The sequence below is a fragment of the Triturus cristatus genome, chromosome 3_2, assembly GCF_964204655.1.
Source record: "Triturus cristatus chromosome 3_2, aTriCri1.1, whole genome shotgun sequence".
In the NCBI taxonomy this organism is placed as follows: Eukaryota; Metazoa; Chordata; class Amphibia; order Caudata; family Salamandridae; genus Triturus; species Triturus cristatus.
Genome location: NC_140584.1, coordinates 918,141,564 through 918,169,543, shown reverse-complemented (window position 1 = coordinate 918,169,543; position 27,980 = coordinate 918,141,564). Strand labels below are relative to the sequence as shown.

Sequence of the window (27,980 nt, the reverse complement as noted above, 5' to 3'; positions counted from 1 at the left end):
CATAGTGGATATCCAAAATGGTGGCATTTGGGGTTCTAGCCATTACAGCTATAGAACTTTCAAGGCACAGGGCTTATTTTACTATTTACAACCAGCTGATATTCCGATTCTCTACATGAGGCTCTCAATCTTCCAGTGTTCTAAAATACCATAGGACAACGCTACAGGGGGCTACAATGGTCATTAAATACCCTCTGTTTGAGTTATAGACTCAAGTTAAAGCTGAGCTTCTATATCGAGGGGATAGAACATTTAATCAATGTGATACCCGAGGCAGAAAGTCTATACTGATATCACAACATTCCCGTCAATGAAGTAAGAATACTCTAACTTGAACCAGGAGAACCAAAAAAATGGCACTTGCTGGAGCAGGTGGCTCGTTCTGACCATTATTCGATCGTTGCAACTCCTCTGTCCCCCAATGGATCTTGCAAAATTCCAAAGTTCGAATGCATCAAGCCCTTGATGTACTAAGGGTTGCACAGGGGCTTGTTGGGAGCTGCAAGATTTTGTGCTGAGCACGCAAGCTTTTATAATGAAAAGTAAACAGACGCAGTCCCTTACTTCTGCTTTGCACCGCACGAATAGCTGTGAAAACTTTAACAAATACCAAAGGAGTAGTTTTTCATCCTAAGCAGTCTAAGATCCACCGCAGCCTTGTAAGTTGTAAGAAGCCAGGGTGTTACGCTTCCTCTTACTCTAAACGGCCTAACTAGCATTAGCAGGTTTCTTTAAACAGTCTATTCGAAAGAGTGATAAATCTTTTGAGTAGCAGTAGTTGCCTTGCAGAAGTCTAGGCTCTACAAATAGCTCATACGCACAGTCCATTTAAAATGTACTCTTTACTATCCATGTTCGAAAAACAAAGCTTTTTTTATAAATAACATACCAAATTATCAACTGATGGTGAGAGGTGCCTTTCAAAGAGAACCTCTTGCAAAAACCACAAGTCCAAGAAAGCTCAACAGCTTCTAATAAGTATTCATATACTCAACAGTTAAGTTACAAGAAACCAAAGAAATCAAAAAAGAAATGACAAACTAAACAAGAAATTAGAAACTGATAGACTTTCTTACACCCAAAAATAAAAGCTAACCACTCAGTTTGTGTTCTCTTTCTCCAATCCTCCTGAAAGGAACAGGAACGATCATCAATAGCAAACAGCAGCTACATGAATGCAACACTGTTCACTCACTTCACGCCCAAAAGAGAAAACTACAATTCTTCCTCGTGGTTAGCGAAGACCAGACACTTTCAAAGACATTTCCTCAGTTAAAAACTATAGAAATGATCCCTGAAAGTATAGTCTTAACAAAATTCTTTATAGCTCACACAGACAGAAAGGGTGGAAACCCTTCCTACTTACAGTAAGACAAGGTTCGGCATCATCAACGGAAATAAAAACATATAAATATAAACATATTTTTTACTCCACAAGATAATATTCCACAGATGCACACGCATACGCCTTTATTTACATTAAAGCCTACTCAATAGATCCTGGTGAGACACTGCTTTATAAATTTACATATTTTAAATCAGCAACCAATCAAATTCAGCCTGCCTGTTCCTGACCCAATGCTGTACCACAGGGAGAGTTGGAAAATTCTTCAAAAAACTGCAGGTTCCACAAGATCATACAGATGATTTTTAATCCAAATAGTTGGTCCAGATTAGCATCTGTCAAACAGCCAAAAGAGTGACACTGATCACTAGCGAGAAGGGACCTGCTAAGGTTGCAAGCGTGGAAACAAACGTTGTAGCATTCAAGCTACCTTTAAATTTTGAACAGTTGCACCACAGATCAAATGTACCGCAACATCTTTGATTAGTTTCCCCAAACAAACTAAGGGGCATATCAGCAACAACCGGCGATAATTATCGCTAAGCGCACTTAGCGCTAGGATAATTATCGCCGGCTAGCGTGGATTATTATCGCTGAGATAACGTGCTATTAGCAACGCTTATCTCAAAAACGATAAAAATCCTAACGCTAACTGCCTAACGTGAGATTATCGCTGGAAACCCAGCGATAATGTCACGAAGTGTGGCGTTAGCTTGCTGATAGGGACTCACAAACTTAGCCATGATATCCACCTTACATAGGATACCATGGCTAAGTCAGTCCTGAAGCAGGCGTAAGGAAAGTAGCAATAACAGGGGTTATCGCTACTTTTCCTGCCGCTATGCTTCATAGCGTGGGCCTTGATGATAGGAGAAATGTCACTTAGCGACATTTCTCCTGTCATGTCAGGTCAGGTACGCCCACTTTGCATCTCATTAGAGATGCAAAGCTGGGCGTTAGGAATCCCGACGCTAATGCAAGGTTTCACGCGTTAGCGTGACCTTGCTAATTAGGCGATCATTTTTTATCACCAGCTTGATGATATGCCCCTAACTGTTCCCCAGTTCACATGTAAGACTCTAAGCAGACGATGAACTTCGACGGGGGTCCAGACTTAGTGAAAAACCTCTTGCAGCACATACGGGAGATAACGGAACCTATCACTTTCAGAAGAGCCCTGAATGCCTGGCTATCTAAGAAAGCGTTCACATGAACAACTTGTACTACCACCCAGCTTGAATTCATGCAGCTTTTCAAAGCTAAAAGACCTTTAGGTGTCTCAGCACTACAGAAGTATCCAAAATATAGTTTATGTTTTGTGTACAGAAGACTTTTTACACTGGGAAGTGAATACTTGCCAGAAACGTTTTGTATCTAATATTGATTAGAACAGGAATTGAACTTTTCAGTATATAATTCCGTTTTACAGCATATCCTCAAATGAAGAAAGGAACGGCCATCAACAGTAGACAGTTGTTTCAAAAATTAAACTCTGCCTGTGCCCTTCCTTTTTAGATCAGAACTTATCTGCAACACCTTTGGGCCACTTACAAATACTATTTCAATCTTGACTCTACATAACATATCAAGACAAAGAGTTTTATAACTCTATGCCAAGCTGTCCAAGGGTTACAGGAAGATATCACAAGAGCATTTTTTCTGCCACCTGACTAAGCTCTCAGCAGATCAGTGATAGATAATTAAAACCTGACACTGCAATCTCTGCAGCTAACTAAAGTTTAATTCAGCATGATAGACTAAAGTTGAAGGCACTGGACAAACACAAGAAAGGGGAGCAGGAAAATCGCCTCTTGGGGCAGGCTAAAAGGCTATCACAATATGGTCTCAACTTTGTAATTTTTACGTAAAAACAGACCATGGCTGGAAAAACAGTCGGGCGATGCCCCAGACTCTTACAAAGCCAAGAAGAGGCAAAGGCTCTGGGTATTCACCTGGCCTGTCACCAAACTGTAAACTTCTACAATTTACGGCCTGGCGCCAGCCCACCTACCTCGTTTCATAGGTGTCGCAGCATAGTGGATATCCAAAATGGTGGCATTTGGGGTTCTAGCCATTACAGCTATAGAACTTTCAAGGCACAGGGCTTATTTTACTATTTACAACCAGCTGATATTCCGATTCTCTACATGAGGCTCTCAATCTTCCAGTGTTCTAAAATACCATAGGACAACGCTACAGGGGGCTACAATGGTCATTAAATACCCTCTGTTTGAGTTATAGACTCAAGTTAAAGCTGAGCTTCTATATCGAGGGGATAGAACATTTAATCAATGTGATACCCGAGGCAGAAAGTCTATACTGATATCACAACATTCCCGTCAATGAAGTAAGAATACTCTAACTTGAACCAGGAGAACCAAAAAAATGGCACTTGCTGGAGCAGGTGGCTCGTTCTGACCATTATTCGATCGTTGCAACTCCTCTGTCCCCCAATGGATCTTGCAAAATTCCAAAGTTCGAATGCATCAAGCCCTTGATGTACTAAGGGTTGCACAGGGGCTTGTTGGGAGCTGCAAGATTTTGTGCTGAGCACGCAAGCTTTTATAATGAAAAGTAAACAGACGCAGTCCCTTACTTCTGCTTTGCACCGCACGAATTCCTGTGAAAACTTTAACAAATACCAAAGGAGTAGTTTTTCATCCTTAGCAGTCTAAGATCCACCGCAGCCTTGTAAGTTGTAAGAAGCCTGGGTGTTACGCTTCCTCTTACTCTAAACGGCCTAACTAGCATTAGCAGGTTTCTTTAAACAGTCTATTCGAAAGAGTGATAAATCTTTTGAGTAGCAGTAGTTGCCTTGCAGAAGTCTAGGCTCTACAAATAGCTCATACGCACAGTCCATTTAAAATGTACTCTTTACTATCCATGTTCGAAAAACAAAGCTTTTTTTATAAATAACATACCAAATTATCAACTGATGGTGAGAGGTGCCTTTCAAAGAGAACCTCTTGCAAAAACCACAAGTCCAAGAAAGCTCAACAGCTTCTAATAAGTATTCATATACTCAACAGTTAAGTTACAAGAAACCAAAGAAATCAAAAAAGAAATGACAAACTAAACAAGAAATTAGAAACTGATAGACTTTCTTACACCCAAAAATAAAAGCTAACCACTCAGTTTGTGTTCTCTTTCTCCAATCCTCCTGAAAGGAACAGGAACGATCATCAATAGCAAACAGCAGCTACATGAATGCAACACTGTTCACTCACTTCACGCCCAAAAGAGAAAACTACAATTCTTCCTCGTGATTAGCGAAGACCAGACACTTTCAAACACATTTCCTCAGTTAAAAACTATAGAAATGATCCCTGAAAGTATAGTCTTAACAAAATTCTTTATAGCTCACACAGACAGAAAGGGTGGAAACCCTTCCTACTTACAGTAAGACAAGGTTCGGCATCATCAACGGAAATAAAAACATATAAATATAAACATATTTTTTACTCCACAAGATAATATTCCACAGATGCACACGCATACGCCTTTATTTACATTAAAGCCTACTCAATAGATCCTGGTGAGACACTGCTTTATAAATTTACATATTTTAAATCAGCAACCAATCAAATTCAGCCTGCCTGTTCCTGACCCAATGCTGTACCACAGGGAGAGTTGGAAAATTCTTCAAAAAACTGCAGGTTCCACAAGATCATACAGATGATTTTTAATCCAAATAGTTGGTCCAGATTAGCATCTGTCAAACAGCCAAAAGAGTGACACTGATCACTAGCGAGAAGGGACCTGCTAAGGTTGCAAGCGTGGAAACAAACGTTGTAGCATTCAAGCTACCTTTAAATTTTGAACAGTTGCACCACAGATCAAATGTACGGCAACATCTTTGATTAGTTTCCCCAAACAAACTAAGGGGCATATCAGCAACAACCGGCGATAATTATCGCTAAGCGCACTTAGCGCTAGGATAATTATCGCCGGCTAGCGTGGATTATTATCGCTGAGATAACGTGCTATTAGCAACGCTTATCTCAAAAACGATAAAAATCCTAACGCTAACTGCCTAACGTGAGATTATCGCTGGAAACCCAGCGATAATGTCACGAAGTGTGGCGTTAGCTTGCTGATAGGGACTCACAAACTTAGCCATGATATCCACCTTACATAGGATACCATGGCTAAGTCAGTCCTGAAGCAGGCGTAAGGAAAGTAGCAATAACAGGGGTTATCGCTACTTTTCCTGCCGCTATGCTTCATAGCGTGGGCCTTGATGATAGGAGAAATGTCGCTTAGCGACATTTCTCCTGTCATGTCAGGTCAGGTACGCCCACTTTGCATCTCATTAGAGATGCAAAGCTGGGCGTTAGGAATCCCGACGCTAATGCAAGGTTTCACGCGTTAGCGTGACCTTGCTAATTAGGCGATCATTTTTTATCACCAGCTTGATGATATGCCCCTAACTGTTCCCCAGTTCACATGTAAGACTCTAAGCAGACGATGAACTTCGACAGGGGTCCAGACTTAGTGAAAAACCTCTTGCAGCACATACGGGAGATAACGGAACCTATCACTTTCTGAAGAGCCCTGAATGCCTGGCTATCTAAGAAAGCGTTCACATGAACAACTTGTACTACCACCCAGCTTGAATTCATGCAGCTTTTCAAAGCTAAAAGACCTTTAGGTGTCTCAGCACTACAGAAGTATCCAAAATATAGTTTATGTTTTGTGTACAGAAGACTTTTTACACTGGGAAGTGAATACTTGCCAGAAACGTTTTGTATCTAATATTGATTAGAACAGGAATTGAACTTTTCAGTATATAATTCCGTTTTACAGCATATCCTCAAATGAAGAAAGGAACGGCCATCAACAGTAGACAGTTGTTTCAAAAATTAAACTCTGCCTGTGCCCTTCCTTTTTAGATCAGAACTTATCTGCAACACCTTTGGGCCACTTACAAATACTATTTCAATCTTGACTCTACATAACATATCAAGACAAAGAGTTTTATAACTCTATGCCAAGCTGTCCAAGGGTTACAGGAAGATATCACAAGAGCATTTTTTCTGCCACCTGACTAAGCTCTCAGCAGATCAGTGATAGATAATTAAAACCTGACACTGCAATCTCTGCAGCTAACTAAAGTTTAATTCAGCATGATAGACTAAAGTTGAAGGCACTGGACAAACACAAGAAAGGGGAGCAGGAAAATCGCCTCTTGGGGCAGGCTAAAAGGCTATCACAATATGGTCTCAACTTTGTAATTTTTACGTAAAAACAGACCATGGCTGGAAAAACAGTCGGGCGATGCCCCAGACTCTTACAAAGCCAAGAAGAGGCAAAGGCTCTGGGTATTCACCTGGCCTGTCACCAAACTGTAAACTTCTACAATTTACGGCCTGGCGCCAGCCCACCTACCTCGTTTCATAGGTGTCGCAGCATAGTGGATATCCAAAATGGTGGCATTTGGGGTTCTAGCCATTACAGCTATAGAACTTTCAAGGCACAGGGCTTATTTTACTATTTACAACCAGCTGATATTCCGATTCTCTACATGAGGCTCTCAATCTTCCAGTGTTCTAAAATACCATAGGACAACGCTACAGGGGGCTACAATGGTCATTAAATACCCTCTGTTTGAGTTATAGACTCAAGTTAAAGCTGAGCTTCTATATCGAGGGGATAGAACATTTAATCAATGTGATACCCGAGGCAGAAAGTATATACTGATATCACAACATTCCCGTCAATGAAGTAAGAATACTCTAACTTGAACCAGGAGAACCAAAAAAATGGCACTTGCTGGAGCAGGTGGCTCGTTCTGACCATTATTCGATCGTTGCAACTCCTCTGTCCCCCAATGGATCTTGCAAAATTCCAAAGTTCGAATGCATCAAGCCCTTGATGTACTAAGGGTTGCACAGGGGCTTGTTGGGAGCTGCAAGATTTTCTGCTGAGCACGCAAGCTGCACCGCACGAATAGCTGTGAAAACTTTAACAAATACCAAAGGAGTAGTTTTTCATCCTAAGCAGTCTAAGATCCACCGCAGCCTTGTAAGTTGTAAGAAGCCAGGGTGTTACGCTTCCTCTTACTCTAAACGGCCTAACTAGCATTAGCAGGTTTCTTTAAACAGTCTATTCGAAAGAGTGATAAATCTTTTGAGTAGCAGTAGTTGCCTTGCAGAAGTCTAGGCTCTACAAATAGCTCATACGCACAGTCCATTTAAAATGTACTCTTTACTATCCATGTTCGAAAAACAAAGCTTTTTTTATAAATAACATACCAAATTATCAACTGATGGTGAGAGGTGCCTTTCAAAGAGAACCTCTTGCAAAAACCACAAGTCCAAGAAAGCTCAACAGCTTCTAATAAGTATTCATATACTTAACAGTTAAGTTACAAGAAACCAAAGAAATCAAAAAAGAAATGACAAACTAAACAAGAAATTAGAAACTGATAGACTTTCTTACACCCAAAAATAAAAGCTAACCACTCAGTTTGTGTTCTCTTTCTCCAATCCTCCTGAAAGGAACAGGAACGATCATCAATAGCAAACAGCAGCTACATGAATGCAACACTGTTCACTCACTTCACGCCCAAAAGAGAAAACTACAATTCTTCCTCGTGGTTAGCGAAGACCAGACACTTTCAAACACATTTCCTCAGTTAAAAACTATAGAAATGATCCCTGAAAGTATAGTCTTAACAAAATTCTTTATAGCTCACACAGACAGAAAGGGTGGAAACCCTTCCTACTTACAGTAAGACAAGGTTCGGCATCATCAACGGAAATAAAAACATATAAATATAAACATATTTTTTACTCCACAAGATAATATTCCACAGATGCACACGCATACGCCTTTATTTACATTAAAGCCTACTCAATAGATCCTGGTGAGACACTGCTTTATAAATTTACATATTTTAAATCAGCAACCAATCAAATTCAGCCTGCCTGTTCCTGACCCAATGCTGTACCACAGGGAGAGTTGGAAAATTCTTCAAAAAACTGCAGGTTCCACAAGATCATACAGATGATTTTTAATCCAAATAGTTGGTCCAGATTAGCATCTGTCAAACAGCCAAAAGAGTGACACTGATCACTAGCGAGAAGGGACCTGCTAAGGTTGCAAGCGTGGAAACAAACGTTGTAGCATTCAAGCTACCTTTAAATTTTGAACAGTTGCACCACAGATCAAATGTACGGCAACATCTTTGATTAGTTTCCCCAAACAAACTAAGGGGCATATCAGCAACAACCGGCGATAATTATCGCTAAGCGCACTTAGCGCTAGGATAATTATCGCCGGCTAGCGTGGATTATTATCGCTGAGATAACGTGCTATTAGCAACGCTTATCTCAAAAACGATAAAAATCCTAACGCTAACTGCCTAACGTGAGATAATCGCTGGAAACCCAGCGATAATGTCACGAAGTGTGGCGTTAGCTTGCTGATAGGGACTCACAAACTTAGCCATGATATCCACCTTACATAGGATACCATGGCTAAGTCAGTCCTGAAGCAGGCGTAAGGAAAGTAGCAATAACAGGGGTTATCGCTACTTTTCCTGCCGCTATGCTTCATAGCGTGGGCCTTGATGATAGGAGAAATGTCGCTTAGCGACATTTCTCCTGTCATGTCAGGTCAGGTACGCCCACTTTGCATCTCATTAGAGATGCAAAGCTGGGCGTTAGGAATCCCGACGCTAATGCAAGGTTTCACGCGTTAGCGTGACCTTGCTAATTAGGCGATCATTTTTTATCACCAGCTTGCTGATATGCCCCTAACTGTTCCCCAGTTCACATGTAAGACTCTAAGCTGACGATGAACTTCGACGGGGGTCCAGACTTAGTGAAAAACCTCTTGCAGCACATACGGGAGATAACGGAACCTATCACTTTCAGAAGAGCCCTGAATGCCTGGCTATCTAAGAAAGCGTTCACATGAACAACTTGTACTACCACCCAGCTTGAATTCATGCAGCTTTTCAAAGCTAAAAGACCTTTAGGTGTCTCAGCACTACAGAAGTATCCAAAATATAGTTTATGTTTTGTGTACAGAAGACTTTTTACACTGGGAAGTGAATACTTGCCAGAAACGTTTTGTATCTAATATTGATTAGAACAGGAATTGAACTTTTCAGTATATAATTCCGTTTTACAGCATATCCTCAAATGAAGAAAGGAACGGCCATCAACAGTAGACAGTTGTTTCAAAAATTAAACTCTGCCTGTGCCCTTCCTTTTTAGATCAGAACTTATCTGCAACACCTTTGGGCCACTTACAAATACTATTTCAATCTTGATTCTACATAACATATCAAGACAAAGAGTTTTATAACTCTATTCCAAGCTGTCCAAGGGTTACAGGAAGATATCACAAGAGCATTTTTTCTGCCACCTGGCTAAGCTCTCAGCAGATCAGTGATAGATAATTAAAACCTGACGCTGCAATCTATGCAGCTAACTAAAGTTTAATTCAGCATGATAGACTAAAGTTGAAGGCACTGGACAAACACAAGAAAGGGGACCAGGAAAATCGCCTCTTGGGGCAGGCTAAAAGGCTATCACAATATGGTCTCAACTTTGTAATTTTTACGTAAAAACAGACCATGGCTGGAAAAGCAGTCGGGCGATGCCCCAGACTCTTACAAAGCCAAGAAGAGGCAAAGGCTCTGGGTATTCACCTGGCCTGTCACCAAACTGTAAACTTCTACAATTTACGGCCTGGCGCCAGCCCACCTACCTCGTTTCATAGGTGTCGCAGCAAAGTGGATATCCAAAATGGTGGCATTTGGGGTTGTAGCCATTACAGCTATAGAACTTTCAAGGCACAGGGCTTATTTTACTATTTACAACCAGCTGATATTCCGATTCTCTACATGAGGCTCTCAATCTTCCAGTGTTCTAAAATAACATAGGACAACGCTACAGGGGGCTACAATGGTCATTAAATACCCTCTGTTTGAGTTATAGACTCAAGTTAAAGCTGAGCTTCTATATCGAGGGGATAGAACATTTAATCAATGTGATACCCGAGGCAGAAAGTCTATACTGATATCACAACATTCCCGTCAATGAAGTAAGAATACTCTAACTTGAACCAGGAGAACCAAAAAAATGGCACTTGCTGGAGCAGGTGGCTCGTTCTGACCATTATTCGATCGTTGCAACTCCTCTGTCCCCCAATGGATCTTGCAAAATTCCAAAGTTCGAATGCATCAAGCCCTTGATGTACTAAGGGTTGCACAGGGGCTTGTTGGGAGCTGCAAGATTTTGTGCTGAGCACGCAAGCTTTTATAATGAAAAGTAAACAGACGCAGTCCCTTACTTCTGCTTTGCACCGCACGAATTCCTGTGAAAACTTTAACAAATACCAAAGGAGTAGTTTTTCATCCTTAGCAGTCTAAGATCCACCGCAGCCTTGTAAGTTGTAAGAAGCCTGGGTGTTACGCTTCCTCTTACTCTAAACGGCCTAACTAGCATTAGCAGGTTTCTTTAAACAGTCTATTCGAAAGAGTGATAAATCTTTTGAGTAGCAGTAGTTGCCTTGCAGAAGTCTAGGCTCTACAAATAGCTCATACGCACAGTCCATTTAAAATGTACTCTTTACTATCCATGTTCGAAAAACAAAGCTTTTTTTATAAATAACATACCAAATTATCAACTGATGGTGAGAGGTGCCTTTCAAAGAGAACCTCTTGCAAAAACCACAAGTCCAAGAAAGCTCAACAGCTTCCAATAAGTATTCATATACTCAACAGTTAAGTTACAAGAAACCAAAGAAATCAAAAAAGAAATGACAAACTAAACAAGAAATTAGAAACTGATAGACTTTCTTACACCCAAAAATAAAAGCTAACCACTCAGTTTGTGTTCTCTTTCTCCAATCCTCCTGAAAGGAACAGGAACGATCATCAATAGCAAACAGCAGCTACATGAATGCAACACTGTTCACTCACTTCACGCCCAAAAGAGAAAACTACAATTCTTCCTCGTGGTTAGCGAAGACCAGACACTTTCAAACACATTTCCTCAGTTAAAAACTATAGAAATGATCCCTGAAAGTATAGTCTTAACAAAATTCTTTATAGCTCACACAGACAGAAAGGGTGGAAACCCTTCCTACTTACAGTAAGACAAGGTTCGGCATCATCAACGGAAATAAAAACATATAAATATAAACATATTTTTTACTCCACAAGATAATATTCCACAGATGCACACGCATACGCCTTTATTTACATTAAAGCCTACTCAATAGATCCTGGTGAGACACTGCTTTATAAATTTACATATTTTAAATCAGCAACCAATCAAATTCAGCCTGCCTGTTCCTGACCCAATGCTGTACCACAGGGAGAGTTGGAAAATTCTTCAAAAAACTGCAGGTTCCACAAGATCATACAGATGATTTTTAATCCAAATAGTTGGTCCAGATTAGCATCTGTCAAACAGCCAAAAGAGTGACACTGATCACTAGCGAGAAGGGACCTGCTAAGGTTGCAAGCGTGGAAACAAACGTTGTAGCATTCAAGCTACCTTTAAATTTTGAACAGTTGCACCACAGATCAAATGTACGGCAACATCTTTGATTAGTTTCCCCAAACAAACTAAGGGGCATATCAGCAACAACCGGCGATAATTATCGCTAAGCGCACTTAGCGCTAGGATAATTATCGCCGGCTAGCGTGGATTATTATCGCTGAGATAACGTGCTATTAGCAACGCTTATCTCAAAAACGATAAAAATCCTAACGCTAACTGCCTAACGTGAGATAATCGCTGGAAACCCAGCGATAATGTCACGAAGTGTGGCGTTAGCTTGCTGATAGGGACTCACAAACTTAGCCATGATATCCACCTTACATAGGATACCATGGCTAAGTCAGTCCTGAAGCAGGCGTAAGGAAAGTAGCAATAACAGGGGTTATCGCTACTTTTCCTGCCGCTATGCTTCATAGCGTGGGCCTTGATGATAGGAGAAATGTCGCTTAGCGACATTTCTCCTGTCATGTCAGGTCAGGTACGCCCACTTTGCATCTCATTAGAGATGCAAAGCTGGGCGTTAGGAATCCCGACGCTAATGCAAGGTTTCACGCGTTAGCGTGACCTTGCTAATTAGGCGATCATTTTTTATCACCAGCTTGCTGATATGCCCCTAACTGTTCCCCAGTTCACATGTAAGACTCTAAGCTGACGATGAACTTCGACGGGGGTCCAGACTTAGTGAAAAACCTCTTGCAGCACATACGGGAGATAACGGAACCTATCACTTTCAGAAGAGCCCTGAATGCCTGGCTATCTAAGAAAGCGTTCACATGAACAACTTGTACTACCACCCAGCTTGAATTCATGCAGCTTTTCAAAGCTAAAAGACCTTTAGGTGTCTCAGCACTACAGAAGTATCCAAAATATAGTTTATGTTTTGTGTACAGAAGACTTTTTACACTGGGAAGTGAATACTTGCCAGAAACGTTTTGTATCTAATATTGATTAGAACAGGAATTGAACTTTTCAGTATATAATTCCGTTTTACAGCATATCCTCAAATGAAGAAAGGAACGGCCATCAACAGTAGACAGTTGTTTCAAAAATTAAACTCTGCCTGTGCCCTTCCTTTTTAGATCAGAACTTATCTGCAACACCTTTGGGCCACTTACAAATACTATTTCAATCTTGACTCTACATAACATATCAAGACAAAGAGTTTTATAACTCTATGCCAAGCTGTCCAAGGGTTACAGGAAGATATCACAAGAGCATTTTTTCTGCCACCTGACTAAGCTCTCAGCAGATCAGTGAAAGATAATTAAAACCTGACACTGCAATCTCTGCAGCTAACTAAAGTTTAATTCAGCATGATAGACTAAAGTTGAAGGCACTGGACAAACACAAGAAAGGGGAGCAGGAAAATCGCCTCTTGGGGCAGGCTAAAAGGCTATCACAATATGGTCTCAACTTTGTAATTTTTACGTAAAAACAGACCATGGCTGGAAAAACAGTCGGGCGATGCCCCAGACTCTTACAAAGCCAAGAAGAGGCAAAGGCTCTGGGTATTCACCTGGCCTGTCACCAAACTGTAAACTTCTACAATTTACGGCCTGGCGCCAGCCCACCTACCTCGTTTCATAGGTGTCGCAGCATAGTGGATATCCAAAATGGTGGCATTTGGGGTTCTAGCCATTACAGCTATAGAACTTTCAAGGCACAGGGCTTATTTTACTATTTACAACCAGCTGATATTCCGATTCTCTACATGAGGCTCTCAATCTTCCAGTGTTCTAAAATACCATAGGACAACGCTACAGGGGGCTACAATGGTCATTAAATACCCTCTGTTTGAGTTATAGACTCAAGTTAAAGCTGAGCTTCTATATCGAGGGGATAGAACATTTAATCAATGTGATACCCGAGGCAGAAAGTCTATACTGATATCACAACATTCCCGTCAATGAAGTAAGAATACTCTAACTTGAACCAGGAGAACCAAAAAAATGGCACTTGCTGGAGCAGGTGGCTCGTTCTGACCATTATTCGATCGTTGCAACTCCTCTGTCCCCCAATGGATCTTGCAAAATTCCAAAGTTCGAATGCATCAAGCCCTTGATGTACTAAGGGTTGCACAGGGGCTTGTTGGGAGCTGCAAGATTTTCTGCTGAGCACGCAAGCTGCACCGCACGAATAGCTGTGAAAACTTTAACAAATACCAAAGGAGTAGTTTTTCATCCTAAGCAGTCTAAGATCCACCGCAGCCTTGTAAGTTGTAAGAAGCCAGGGTGTTACGCTTCCTCTTACTCTAAACGGCCTAACTAGCATTAGCAGGTTTCTTTAAACAGTCTATTCGAAAGAGTGATAAATCTTTTGAGTAGCAGTAGTTGCCTTGCAGAAGTCTAGGCTCTACAAATAGCTCATACGCACAGTCCATTTAAAATGTACTCTTTACTATCCATGTTCGAAAAACAAAGCTTTTTTTATAAATAACATACCAAATTATCAACTGATGGTGAGAGGTGCCTTTCAAAGAGAACCTCTTGCAAAAACCACAAGTCCAAGAAAGCTCAACAGCTTCTAATAAGTATTCATATACTTAACAGTTAAGTTACAAGAAACCAAAGAAATCAAAATAGAAATGACAAACTAAACAAGAAATTAGAAACTGATAGACTTTCTTACACCCAAAAATAAAAGCTAACCACTCAGTTTGTGTTCTCTTTCTCCAATCCTCCTGAAAGGAACAGGAACGATCATCAATAACAAACAGCAGCTACATGAATGCAACACTGTTCACTCACTTCACGCCCAAAAGAGAAAACTACAATTCTTCCTCGTGGTTAGCGAAGACCAGACACTTTCAAACACATTTCCTCAGTTAAAAACTATAGAAATGATCCCTGAAAGTATAGTCTTAACAAAATTCTTTATAGCTCACACAGACAGAAAGGGTGGAAACCCTTCCTACTTACAGTAAGACAAGGTTCGGCATCATCAACGGAAATAAAAACATATAAATATAAACATATTTTTTACTCCACAAGATAATATTCCACAGATGCACACGCATACGCCTTTATTTACATTAAAGCCTACTCAATAGATCCTGGTGAGACACTGCTTTATAAATTTACATATTTTAAATCAGCAACCAATCAAATTCAGCCTGCCTGTTCCTGACCCAATGCTGTACCACAGGGAGAGTTGGAAAATTCTTCAAAAAACTGCAGGTTCCACAAGATCATACAGATGATTTTTAATCCAAATAGTTGGTCCAGATTAGCATCTGTCAAACAGCCAAAAGAGTGACACTGATCACTAGCGAGAAGGGACCTGCTAAGGTTGCAAGCGTGGAAACAAACGTTGTAGCATTCAAGCTACCTTTAAATTTTGAACAGTTGCACCACAGATCAAATGTACGGCAACATCTTTGATTAGTTTCCCCAAACAAACTAAGGGGCATATCAGCAACAACCGGCGATAATTATCGCTAAGCGCACTTAGCGCTAGGATAATTATCGCCGGCTAGCGTGGATTATTATCGCTGAGATAACGTGCTATTAGCAACGCTTATCTCAAAAACGATAAAAATCCTAACGCTAACTGCCTAACGTGAGATAATCGCTGGAAACCCAGCGATAATGTCACGAAGTGTGGCGTTAGCTTGCTGATAGGGACTCACAAACTTAGCCATGATATCCACCTTACATAGGATACCATGGCTAAGTCAGTCCTGAAGCAGGCGTAAGGAAAGTAGCAATAACAGGGGTTATCGCTACTTTTCCTGCCGCTATGCTTCATAGCGTGGGCCTTGATGATAGGAGAAATGTCGCTTAGCGACATTTCTCCTGTCATGTCAGGTCAGGTACGCCCACTTTGCATCTCATTAGAGATGCAAAGCTGGGCGTTAGGAATCCCGACGCTAATGCAAGGTTTCACGCGTTAGCGTGACCTTGCTAATTAGGCGATCATTTTTTATCACCAGCTTGCTGATATGCCCCTAACTGTTCCCCAGTTCACATGTAAGACTCTAAGCTGACGATGAACTTCGACGGGGGTCCAGACTTAGTGAAAAACCTCTTGCAGCACATACGGGAGATAACGGAACCTATCACTTTCAGAAGAGCCCTGAATGCCTGGCTATCTAAGAAAGCGTTCACATGAACAACTTGTACTACCACCCAGCTTGAATTCATGCAGCTTTTCAAAGCTAAAAGACCTTTAGGTGTCTCAGCACTACAGAAGTATCCAAAATATAGTTTATGTTTTGTGTACAGAAGACTTTTTACACTGGGAAGTGAATACTTGCCAGAAACGTTTTGTATCTAATATTGATTAGAACAGGAATTGAACTTTTCAGTATATAATTCCGTTTTACAGCATATCCTCAAATGAAGAAAGGAACGGCCATCAACAGTAGACAGTTGTTTCAAAAATTAAACTCTGCCTGTGCCCTTCCTTTTTAGATCAGAACTTATCTGCAACACCTTTGGGCCACTTACAAATACTATTTCAATCTTGACTCTACATAACATATCAAGACAAAGAGTTTTATAACTCTATGCCAAGCTGTCCAAGGGTTACAGGAAGATATCACAAGAGCATTTTTTCTGCCACCTGACTAAGCTCTCAGCAGATCAGTGAAAGATAATTAAAACCTGACACTGCAATCTCTGCAGCTAACTAAAGTTTAATTCAGCATGATAGACTAAAGTTGAAGGCACTGGACAAACACAAGAAAGGGGAGCAGGAAAATCGCCTCTTGGGGCAGGCTAAAAGGCTATCACAATATGGTCTCAACTTTGTAATTTTTACGTAAAAACAGACCATGGCTGGAAAAACAGTCGGGCGATGCCCCAGACTCTTACAAAGCCAAGAAGAGGCAAAGGCTCTGGGTATTCACCTGGCCTGTCACCAAACTGTAAACTTCTACAATTTACGGCCTGGCGCCAGCCCACCTACCTCGTTTCATAGGTGTCGCAGCATAGTGGATATCCAAAATGGTGGCATTTGGGGTTCTAGCCATTACAGCTATAGAACTTTCAAGGCACAGGGCTTATTTTACTATTTACAACCAGCTGATATTCCGATTCTCTACATGAGGCTCTCAATCTTCCAGTGTTCTAAAATACCATAGGACAACGCTACAGGGGGCTACAATGGTCATTAAATACCCTCTGTTTGAGTTATAGACTCAAGTTAAAGCTGAGCTTCTATATCGAGGGGATAGAACATTTAATCAATGTGATACCCGAGGCAGAAAGTCTATACTGATATCACAACATTCCCGTCAATGAAGTAAGAATACTCTAACTTGAACCAGGAGAACCAAAAAAATGGCACTTGCTGGAGCAGGTGGCTCGTTCTGACCATTATTCGATCGTTGCAACTCCTCTGTCCCCCAATGGATCTTGCAAAATTCCAAAGTTCGAATGCATCAAGCCCTTGATGTACTAAGGGTTGCACAGGGGCTTGTTGGGAGCTGCAAGATTTTCTGCTGAGCACGCAAGCTGCACCGCACGAATAGCTGTGAAAACTTTAACAAATACCAAAGGAGTAGTTTTTCATCCTAAGCAGTCTAAGATCCACCGCAGCCTTGTAAGTTGTAAGAAGCCAGGGTGTTACGCTTCCTCTTACTCTAAACGGCCTAACTAGCATTAGCAGGTTTCTTTAAACAGTCTATTCGAAAGAGTGATAAATCTTTTGAGTAGCAGTAGTTGCCTTGCAGAAGTCTAGGCTCTACAAATAGCTCATACGCACAGTCCATTTAAAATGTACTCTTTACTATCCATGTTCGAAAAACAAAGCTTTTTTTATAAATAACATACCAAATTATCAACTGATGGTGAGAGGTGCCTTTCAAAGAGAACCTCTTGCAAAAACCACAAGTCCAAGAAAGCTCAACAGCTTCTAATAAGTATTCATATACTTAACAGTTAAGTTACAAGAAACCAAAGAAATCAAAATAGAAATGACAAACTAAACAAGAAATTAGAAACTGATAGACTTTCTTACACCCAAAAATAAAAGCTAACCACTCAGTTTGTGTTCTCTTTCTCCAATCCTCCTGAAAGGAACAGGAACGATCATCAATAGCAAACAGCAGCTACATGAATGCAACACTGTTCACTCACTTCACGCCCAAAAGAGAAAACTACAATTCTTCCTCGTGGTTAGCGAAGACCAGACACTTTCAAACACATTTCCTCAGTTAAAAACTATAGAAATGATCCCTGAAAGTATAGTCTTAACAAAATTCTTTATAGCTCACACAGACAGAAAGGGTGGAAACCCTTCCTACTTACAGTAAGACAAGGTTCGGCATCATCAACGGAAATAAAAACATATAAATATAAACATATTTTTTACTCCACAAGATAATATTCCACAGATGCACACGCATACGCCTTTATTTACATTAAAGCCTACTCAATAGATCCTGGTGAGACACTGCTTTATAAATTTACATATTTTAAATCAGCAACCAATCAAATTCAGCCTGCCTGTTCCTGACCCAATGCTGTACCACAGGGAGAGTTGGAAAATTCTTCAAAAAACTGCAGGTTCCACAAGATCATACAGATGATTTTTAATCCAAATAGTTGGTCCAGATTAGCATCTGTCAAACAGCCAAAAGAGTGACACTGATCACTAGCGAGAAGGGACCTGCTAAGGTTGCAAGCGTGGAAACAAACGTTGTAGCATTCAAGCTACCTTTAAATTTTGAACAGTTGCACCACAGATCAAATGTACGGCAACATCTTTGATTAGTTTCCCCAAACAAACTAAGGGGCATATCAGCAACAACCGGCGATAATTATCGCTAAGCGCACTTAGCGCTAGGATAATTATCGCCGGCTAGCGTGGATTATTATCGCTGAGATAACGTGCTATTAGCAACGCTTATCTCAAAAACGATAAAAATCCTAACGCTAACTGCCTAACGTGAGATAATCGCTGGAAACCCAGCGATAATGTCACGAAGTGTGGCGTTAGCTTGCTGATAGGGACTCACAAACTTAGCCATGATATCCACCTTACATAGGATACCATGGCTAAGTCAGTCCTGAAGCAGGCGTAAGGAAAGTAGCAATAACAGGGGTTATCGCTACTTTTCCTGCCGCTATGCTTCATAGCGTGGGCCTTGATGATAGGAGAAATGTCGCTTAGCGACATTTCTCCTGTCATGTCAGGTCAGGTACGCCCACTTTGCATCTCATTAGAGATGCAAAGCTGGGCGTTAGGAATCCCGACGCTAATGCAAGGTTTCACGCGTTAGCGTGACCTTGCTAATTAGGCGATCATTTTTTATCACCAGCTTGCTGATATGCCCCTAACTGTTCCCCAGTTCACATGTAAGACTCTAAGCTGACGATGAACTTCGACGGGGGTCCAGACTTAGTGAAAAACCTCTTGCAGCACATACGGGAGATAACGGAACCTATCACTTTCAGAAGAGCCCTGAATGCCTGGCTATCTAAGAAAGCGTTCACATGAACAACTTGTACTACCACCCAGCTTGAATTCATGCAGCTTTTCAAAGCTAAAAGACCTTTAGGTGTCTCAGCACTACAGAAGTATCCAAAATATAGTTTATGTTTTGTGTACAGAAGACTTTTTACACTGGGAAGTGAATACTTGCCAGAAACGTTTTGTATCTAATATTGATTAGAACAGGAATTGAACTTTTCAGTATATAATTCCGTTTTACAGCATATCCTGAAATGAAGAAAGGAACGGCCATCAACAGTAGACAGTTGTTTCAAAAATTAAACTCTGCCTGTGCCCTTCCTTTTTAGATCAGAACTTATCTGCAACACCTTTGGGCCACTTACAAATACTATTTCAATCTTGACTCTACATAACATATCAAGACAAAGAGTTTTATAACTCTATGCCAAGCTGTCCAAGGGTTACAGGAAGATATCACAAGAGCATTTTTTCTGCCACCTGGCTAAGCTCTCAGCAGATCAGTGATAGATAATTAAAACCTGACACTGCAATCTCTGCAGCTAACTAAAGTTTAATTCAGCATGATAGACTAAAGTTGAAGGCACTGGACAAACACAAGAAAGGGGACCAGGAAAATCGCCTCTTGGGGCAGGCTAAAAGGCTATCACAATATGGTCTCAACTTTGTAATTTTTACGTAAAAACAGACCATGGCTGGAAAAACAGTCGGGCGATGCCCCAGACTCTTACAAAGCCAAGAAGAGGCAAAGGCTCTGGGTATTCACCTGGCCTGTCACCAAACTGTAAACTTCTACAATTTACGGCCTGGCGCCAGCCCACCTACCTCGTTTCATAGGTGTCGCAGCATAGTGGATATCCAAAATGGTGGCATTTGGGGTTCTAGCCATTACAGCTATAGAACTTTCAAGGCACAGGGCTTATTTTACTATTTACAACCAGCTGATATTCCGATTCTCTACATGAGGCTCTCAATCTTCCAGTGTTCTAAAATACCATAGGACAACGCTACAGGGGGCTACAATGGTCATTAAATACCCTCTGTTTGAGTTATAGACTCAAGTTAAAGCTGAGCTTCTATATCGAGGGGATAGAACATTTAATCAATGTCATACCCGAGGCAGAAAGTCTATACTGATATCACAACATTCCCGTCAATGAAGTAAGAATACTCTAACTTGAACCAGGAGAACCAAAAAAATGGCACTTGCTGGAGCAGGTGGCTCGTTCTGACCATTATTCGATCGTTGCAACTCCTCTGTCCCCCAATGGATCTTGCAAAATTCCAAAGTTCGAATGCATCAAGCCCTTGATGTACTAAGGGTTGCACAGGGGCTTGTTGGGAGCTGCAAGATTTTGTGCTGAGCACGCAAGCTTTTATAATGAAAAGTAAACAGACGCAGTCCCTTACTTCTGCTTTGCACCGCACGAATTCCTGTGAAAACTTTAACAAATACCAAAGGAGTAGTTTTTCATCCTTAGCAGTCTAAGATCCACCGCAGCCTTGTAAGTTGTAAGAAGCCTGGGTGTTACGCTTCCTCTTACTCTAAACGGCCTAACTAGCATTAGCAGGTTTCTTTAAACAGTCTATTCGAAAGAGTGATAAATCTTTTGAGTAGCAGTAGTTGCCTTGCAGAAGTCTAGGCTCTACAAATAGCTCATACGCACAGTCCATTTAAAATGTACTCTTTACTATCCATGTTCGAAAAACAAAGCTTTTTTTATAAATAACATACCAAATTATCAACTGATGGTGAGAGGTGCCTTTCAAAGAGAACCTCTTGCAAAAACCACAAGTCCAAGAAAGCTCAACAGCTTCTAATAAGTATTCATATACTCAACAGTTAAGTTACAAGAAACCAAAGAAATCAAAAAAGAAATGACAAACTAAACAAGAAATTAGAAACTGATAGACTTTCTTACACCCAAAAATAAAAGCTAACCACTCAGTTTGTGTTCTCTTTCTCCAATCCTCCCGAAAGGAACAGGAACGATCATCAATAGCAAACAGCAGCTACATGAATGCAACACTGTTCACTCACTTCACGCCCAAAAGAGAAAACTACAATTCTTCCTCGTGGTTAGCGAAGACCAGACACTTTCAAAGACATTTCCTCAGTTAAAAACTATAGAAACGATCCCTGAAAGTATAGTCTTAACAAAATTCTTTATAGCTCACACAGACAGAAAGGGTGGAAACCCTTCCTACTTACAGTAAGACAAGGTTCGGCATCATCAACGGAAATAAAAACATATAAATATAAACATATTTTTTACTCCACAAGATAATATTCCACAGATGCACACGCATACGCCTTTATTTACATTAAAGCCTACTCAATAGATCCTGGTGAGACACTGCTTTATAAATTTACATATTTTAAATCAGCAACCAATCAAATTCAGCCTGCCTGTTCCTGACCCAATGCTGTACCACAGGGAGAGTTGGAAAATTCTTCAAAAAACTGCAGGTTCCACAAGATCATACAGATGATTTTTAATCCAAATAGTTGGTCCAGATTAGCATCTGTCAAACAGCCAAAAGAGTGACACTGATCACTAGCGAGAAGGGACCTGCTAAGGTTGCAAGCGTGGAAACAAACGTTGTAGCATTCAAGCTACCTTTAAATTTTGAACAGTTGCACCACAGATCAAATGTACCGCAACATCTTTGATTAGTTTCCCCAAACAAACTAAGGGGCATATAAGCAACAACCGGCGATAATTATCGCTAAGCGCACTTAGCGCTAGGATAATTATCGCCGGCTAGCGTGGATTATTATCGCTGAGATAACGTGCTATTAGCAACGCTTATCTCAAAAACGATAAAAATCCTAACGCTAACTGCCTAACGTGAGATTATCGCTGGAAACCCAGCGATAATGTCACGAAGTGTGGCGTTAGCTTGCTGATAGGGACTCACAAACTTAGCCATGATATCCACCTTACATAGGATACCATGGCTAAGTCAGTCCTGAAGCAGGCGTAAGGAAAGTAGCAATAACAGGGGTTATCGCTACTTTTCCTGCCGCTATGCTTCATAGCGTGGGCCTTGATGATAGGAGAAATGTCGCTTAGCGACATTTCTCCTGTCATGTCAGGTCAGGTACGCCCACTTTGCATCTCATTAGAGATGCAAAGCTGGGCGTTAGGAATCCCGACGCTAATGCAAGGTTTCACGCGTTAGCGTGACCTTGCTAATTAGGCGATCATTTTTTATCACCAGCTTGATGATATGCCCCTAACTGTTCCCCAGTTCACATGTAAGACTCTAAGCAGACGATGAACTTCGACGGGGGTCCAGACTTAGTGAAAAACCTCTTGCAGCACATACGGGAGATAACGGAACCTATCACTTTCAGAAGAGCCCTGAATGCCTGGCTATCTAAGAAAGCGTTCACATGAACAACTTGTACTACCACCCAGCTTGAATTCATGCAGCTTTTCAAAGCTAAAAGACCTTTAGGTGTCTCAGCACTACAGAAGTATCCAAAATATAGTTTATGTTTTGTGTACAGAAGACTTTTTACACTGGGAAGTGAATACTTGCCAGAAACGTTTTGTATCTAATATTGATTAGAACAGGAATTGAACTTTTCAGTATATAATTCCGTTTTACAGCATATCCTCAAATGAAGAAAGGAACGGCCATCAACAGTAGACAGTTGTTTCAAAAATTAAACTCTGCCTGTGCCCTTCCTTTTTAGATCAGAACTTCTCTGCAACACCTTTGGGCCACTTACAAATACTATTTCAATCTTGATTCTACATAACATATCAAGACAAAGAGTTTTATAACTCTGTGCCAAGCTGTCCAAGGGTTACAGGAAGATATCACAAGAGCATTTTTTCTGCCACCTGGCTAAGCTCTCAGCAGATCAGTGATAGATAATTAAAACCTGACGCTGCAATCTATGCAGCTAACTAAAGTTTAATTCAGCATGATAGACTAAAGTTGAAGGCACTGGACAAACACAAGAAAGGGGACCAGGAAAATCGCCTCTTGGGGCAGGCTAAAAGGCTATCACAATATGGTCTCAACTTTGTAATTTTTACGTAAAAACAGACCATGGCTGGAAAAGCAGTCGGGCGATGCCCCAGACTCTTACAAAGCCAAGAAGAGGCAAAGGCTCTGGGTATTCACCTGGCCTGTCACCAAACTGTAAACTTCTACAATTTACGGCCTGGCGCCAGCCCACCTACCTCGTTTCATAGGTGTCGCAGCATAGTGGATATCCAAAATGGTGGCATTTGGGGTTCTAGCCATTACAGCTATAGAACTTTCAAGGCACAGGGCTTATTTTACTATTTACAACCAGCTGATATTCCGATTCTCTACATGAGGCTCTCAATCTTCCAGTGTTCTAAAATACCATAGGACAACGCTACAGGGGGCTACAATGGTCATTAAATACCCTCTGTTTGAGTTATAGACTCAAGTTAAAGCTGAGCTTCTATATCGAGGGGATAGAACATTTAATCAATGTGATACCCGAGGCAGAAAGTCTATACTGATATCACAACATTCCCGTCAATGAAGTAAGAATACTCTAACTTGAACCAGGAGAACCAAAAAAATGGCACTTGCTGGAGCAGGTGGCTCGTTCTGACCATTATTCGATCGTTGCAACTCCTCTGTCCCCTAATGGATCTTGCAAAATTCCAAAGTTCGAATGCATCAAGCCCTTGATGTACTAAGGGTTGCACAGGGGCTTGTTGGGAGCTGCAAGATTTTGTGCTGAGCACGCAAGCTTTTATAATGAAAAGTAAACAGACGCAGTCCCTTACTTCTGCTTTGCACCGCACGAATTCCTGTGAAAACTTTAACAAATACCAAAGGAGTAGTTTTTCATCCTTAGCAGTCTAAGATCCACCGCAGCCTTGTAAGTTGTAAGAAGCCAGGGTGTTACGCTTCCTCTTACTCTAAACGGCCTAACTAGCATTAGCAGGTTTCTTTAAACAGTCTATTCGAAAGAGTGATAAATCGTTTGAATAGCAGTAGTTGCCTTGCAGAAGTCTAGGCTCTACAAATAGCTCATACGCACAGTCCATTTAAAATGTACTCTTTACTATCCATGTTCGAAACACAAAGCTTTTTTTTATAAATAACATACCAAATTATAAACTGATGGTGAGAGGTGCCTTTCAAAGAGAACCTCTTGCAAAAACCACAAGTCCAAGAAAGCTCAACAGCTTCTAATAAGTATTCATATACTCAACAGTTAAGTTACAAGAAACCAAAGAAATCAAAAAAGAAATGACAAACTAAAAAAGAAATTAGAAACTGATAGACTTTCTTACACCCAAAAATAAAAGCTAACCACTCAGTTTGTGTTCTCTTCCTCCAATCCTCCTGAAAGGAACAGGAACGATCATCAATAGCAAACAGCAGCTACATGAATGCAACACTGTTCACTCACTTCACGCCCAAAAGAAAAAACTACAATTCTTCCTCGTGGTTAGCGAAGACAAGACACTTTCAAACACATTTCTTCAGTTAAAAACTATAGAAATGATCCCTGAAAGTATAGTCTTAACAAAATTCTTTATAGCTCACACAGACAGAAAGGGTGGAAACCCTTCCTACTTACAGTAAGACAAGGTTCGGCATCATCAACGGAAATAAAAACATATAAATATAAACATATTTTTTACTCCACAAGATAATATTCCACAGATGCACACGCATACGCCTTTATTTACATTAAAGCCTACTCAATAGATCCTGGTGAGACACTGCTTTATAAATTTGCATATTTTAAATCAGCAACCAATCAAATTCAGCCTGCCTGTTCCTGACCCAATGCTGTACCACAGGGAGAGTTGGAAAATTCTTCAAAAAACTGCAGGTTCCACAAGATCATACAGATGATTTTTAATCCAAATAGTTGGTCCAGATTAGCATCTGTCAAACAGCCAAAAGAGTGACACTGATCACTAGCGAGAAGGGACCTGCTAAGGTTGCAAGCGTGGAAACAAACGTTGTAGCATTCAAGCTACCTTTAAATTTTGAACAGTTGCACCACAGATCAAATGTACGGCAACATCTTTGATTAGTTTCCCCAAACAAACTAAGGGGCAATATCAGCAACAACCGGCGATAATTATCGCTAAGCGCACTTAGCGCTAGGATAATTATCGCCGGCTAGCGTGGATTATTATCGCTGAGATAACGTGCTATTAGCAACGCTTATCTCAAAAACGATAAAAATCCTAACGCTAACTGCCTAACGTGAGATTATCGCTGGAAACCCAGCGATAATGTCACGAAGTGTGGCGTTAGCTTGCTGATAGGGACTCACAAACTTAGCCATGATATCCACCTTACATAGGATACCATGGCTAAGTCAGTCCTGAAGCAGGCGTAAGGAAAGTAGCAATAACAGGGGTTATCGCTACTTTTCCTGCCGCTATGCTTCATAGCGTGGGCCTTGATGATAGGAGAAATGTCGCTTAGCGACATTTCTCCTGTCATGTCAGGTCAGGTACGCCCACTTTGCATCTCATTAGAGATGCAAAGCTGGGCGTTAGGAATCCCGACGCTAATGCAAGGTTTCACGCGTTAGCGTGACCTTGCTAATTAGGCGATCATTTTTTATCACCAGCTTGATGATATGCCCCTAACTGTTCCCCAGTTCACATGTAAGACTCTAAGCAGACGATGAACTTCGACGGGGGTCCAGACTTAGTGAAAAACCTCTTGCAGCACATACGGGAGATAACGGAACCTATCACTTTCAGAAGAGCCCTGAATGCCTGGCTATCTAAGAAAGCGTTCACATGAACAACTTGTACTACCACCCAGCTTGAATTCATGCAGCTTTTCAAAGCTAAAAGACCTTTAGGTGTCTCAGCACTACAGAAGTATCCAAAATATAGTTTATGTTTTGTGTACAGAAGACTTTTTACACTGGGAAGTGAATACTTGCCAGAAACGTTTTGTATCTAATATTGATTAGAACAGGAATTGAACTTTTCAGTATATAATTCCGTTTTACAGCATATCCTCAAATGAAGAAAGGAACGGCCATCAACAGTAGACAGTTGTTTCAAAAATTAAACTCTGCCTGTGCCCTTCCTTTTTAGATCAGAACTTATCTGCAACACCTTTGGGCCACTTACAAATACTATTTCAATCTTGACTCTACATAACATATCAAGACAAAGAGTTTTATAACTCTATGCCAAGCTGTCCAAGGGTTACAGGAAGATATCACAAGAGCATTTTTTCTGCCACCTGACTAAGCTCTCAGCAGATCAGTGATAGATAATTAAAACCTGACACTGCAATCTCTGCAGCTAACTAAAGTTTAATTCAGCATGATAGACTAAAGTTGAAGGCACTGGACAAACACAAGAAAGGGGAGCAGGAAAATCGCCTCTTGGGGCAGGCTAAAAGGCTATCACAATATGGTCTCAACTTTGTAATTTTTACGTAAAAACAGACCATGGCTGGAAAAACAGTCGGGCGATGCCCCAGACTCTTACAAAGCCAAGAAGAGGCAAAGGCTCTGGGTATTCACCTGGCCTGTCACCAAACTGTAAACTTCTACAATTTACGGCCTGGCGCCAGCCCACCTACCTCGTTTCATAGGTGTCGCAGCATAGTGGATATCCAAAATGGTGGCATTTGGGGTTCTAGCCATTACAGCTATAGAACTTTCAAGGCACAGGGCTTATTTTACTATTTACAACCAGCTGATATTCCGATTCTCTACATGAGGCTCTCAATCTTCCAGTATTCTAAAATACCATAGGACAACGCTACAGGGGGCTACAATGGTCATTAAATACCCTCTGTTTGAGTTATAGACTCAAGTTAAAGCTGAGCTTCTATATCGAGGGGATAGAACATTTAATCAATGTGATACCCGAGGCAGAAAGTCTATACTGATATCACAACATTCCCGTCAATGAAGTAAGAATACTCTAACTTGAACCAGGAGAACCAAAAAAATGGCACTTGCTGGAGCAGGTGGCTCGTTCTGACCATTATTCGATCGTTGCAACTCCTCTGTCCCCCAATGGATCTTGCAAAATTCCAAAGTTCGAATGCATCAAGCCCTTGATGTACTAAGGGTTGCACAGGGGCTTGTTGGGAGCTGCAAGATTTTGTGCTGAGCACGCAAGCTTTTATAATGAAAAGTAAACAGACGCAGTCCCTTACTTCTGCTTTGCACCGCACGAATAGCTGTGAAAACTTTAACAAATACCAAAGGAGTAGTTTTTCATCCTAAGCAGTCTAAGATCCACCGCAGCCTTGTAAGTTGTAAGAAGCCAGGGTGTTACGCTTCCTCTTACTCTAAACGGCCTAACTAGCATTAGCAGGTTTCTTTAAACAGTCTATTCGAAAGAGTGATAAATCTTTTGAGTAGCAGTAGTTGCCTTGCAGAAGTCTAGGCTCTACAAATAGCTCATACGCACAGTCCATTTAAAATGTACTCTTTACTATCCATGTTCGAAAAACAAAGCTTTTTTTATAAATAACATACCAAATTATCAACTGATGGTGAGAGGTGCCTTTCAAAGAGAACCTCTTGCAAAAACGACAAGTCCAAGAAAGCTCAACAGCTTCTAATAAGTATTCATATACTCAACAGTTAAGTTACAAGAAACCAAAGAAATCAAAAAAGAAATGACAAACTAAACAAGAAATTAGAAACTGATAGACTTTCTTACACCCAAAAATAAAAGCTA

General features: G+C 40.8%; 8 non-coding genes across 8 annotated transcripts; all 8 read right to left on the bottom strand.

Annotated features, from left to right (window-relative positions):
* Positions 1–1,094: 1,094 nt before the first annotated feature.
* LOC146858635 (small nucleolar RNA U3) lies at positions 1,095–1,310 on the bottom strand. Its single transcript, XR_014980155.1, has one exon. It is a non-coding gene; the product is annotated as a small nucleolar RNA U3 (small nucleolar RNA).
* Positions 1,311–4,471: 3,161 nt separating this feature from the next.
* On the bottom strand, positions 4,472–4,687 carry LOC146858634 (small nucleolar RNA U3). Its single transcript, XR_014980207.1, has one exon. It is a non-coding gene; the product is annotated as a small nucleolar RNA U3 (small nucleolar RNA).
* A 3,117-nt stretch (positions 4,688–7,804) lies between these two features.
* Positions 7,805–8,020, bottom strand: LOC146858633 (small nucleolar RNA U3). Its single transcript, XR_014980572.1, has one exon. It is a non-coding gene; the product is annotated as a small nucleolar RNA U3 (small nucleolar RNA).
* A 3,161-nt stretch (positions 8,021–11,181) lies between these two features.
* LOC146858632 (small nucleolar RNA U3) lies at positions 11,182–11,397 on the bottom strand. The gene has a single exon (XR_014980571.1). It is a non-coding gene; the product is annotated as a small nucleolar RNA U3 (small nucleolar RNA).
* Positions 11,398–14,514: 3,117 nt separating this feature from the next.
* LOC146858631 (small nucleolar RNA U3) lies at positions 14,515–14,730 on the bottom strand. The gene has a single exon (XR_014980147.1). It is a non-coding gene; the product is annotated as a small nucleolar RNA U3 (small nucleolar RNA).
* A 3,117-nt stretch (positions 14,731–17,847) lies between these two features.
* LOC146858630 (small nucleolar RNA U3) lies at positions 17,848–18,063 on the bottom strand. The gene has a single exon (XR_014980570.1). It is a non-coding gene; the product is annotated as a small nucleolar RNA U3 (small nucleolar RNA).
* Positions 18,064–21,224: 3,161 nt separating this feature from the next.
* On the bottom strand, positions 21,225–21,440 carry LOC146858629 (small nucleolar RNA U3). Its single transcript, XR_014980220.1, has one exon. It is a non-coding gene; the product is annotated as a small nucleolar RNA U3 (small nucleolar RNA).
* A 3,162-nt stretch (positions 21,441–24,602) lies between these two features.
* Positions 24,603–24,818, bottom strand: LOC146858628 (small nucleolar RNA U3). The gene has a single exon (XR_014980525.1). It is a non-coding gene; the product is annotated as a small nucleolar RNA U3 (small nucleolar RNA).
* Between the last annotated feature and the right edge of the window lie 3,162 nt (positions 24,819–27,980).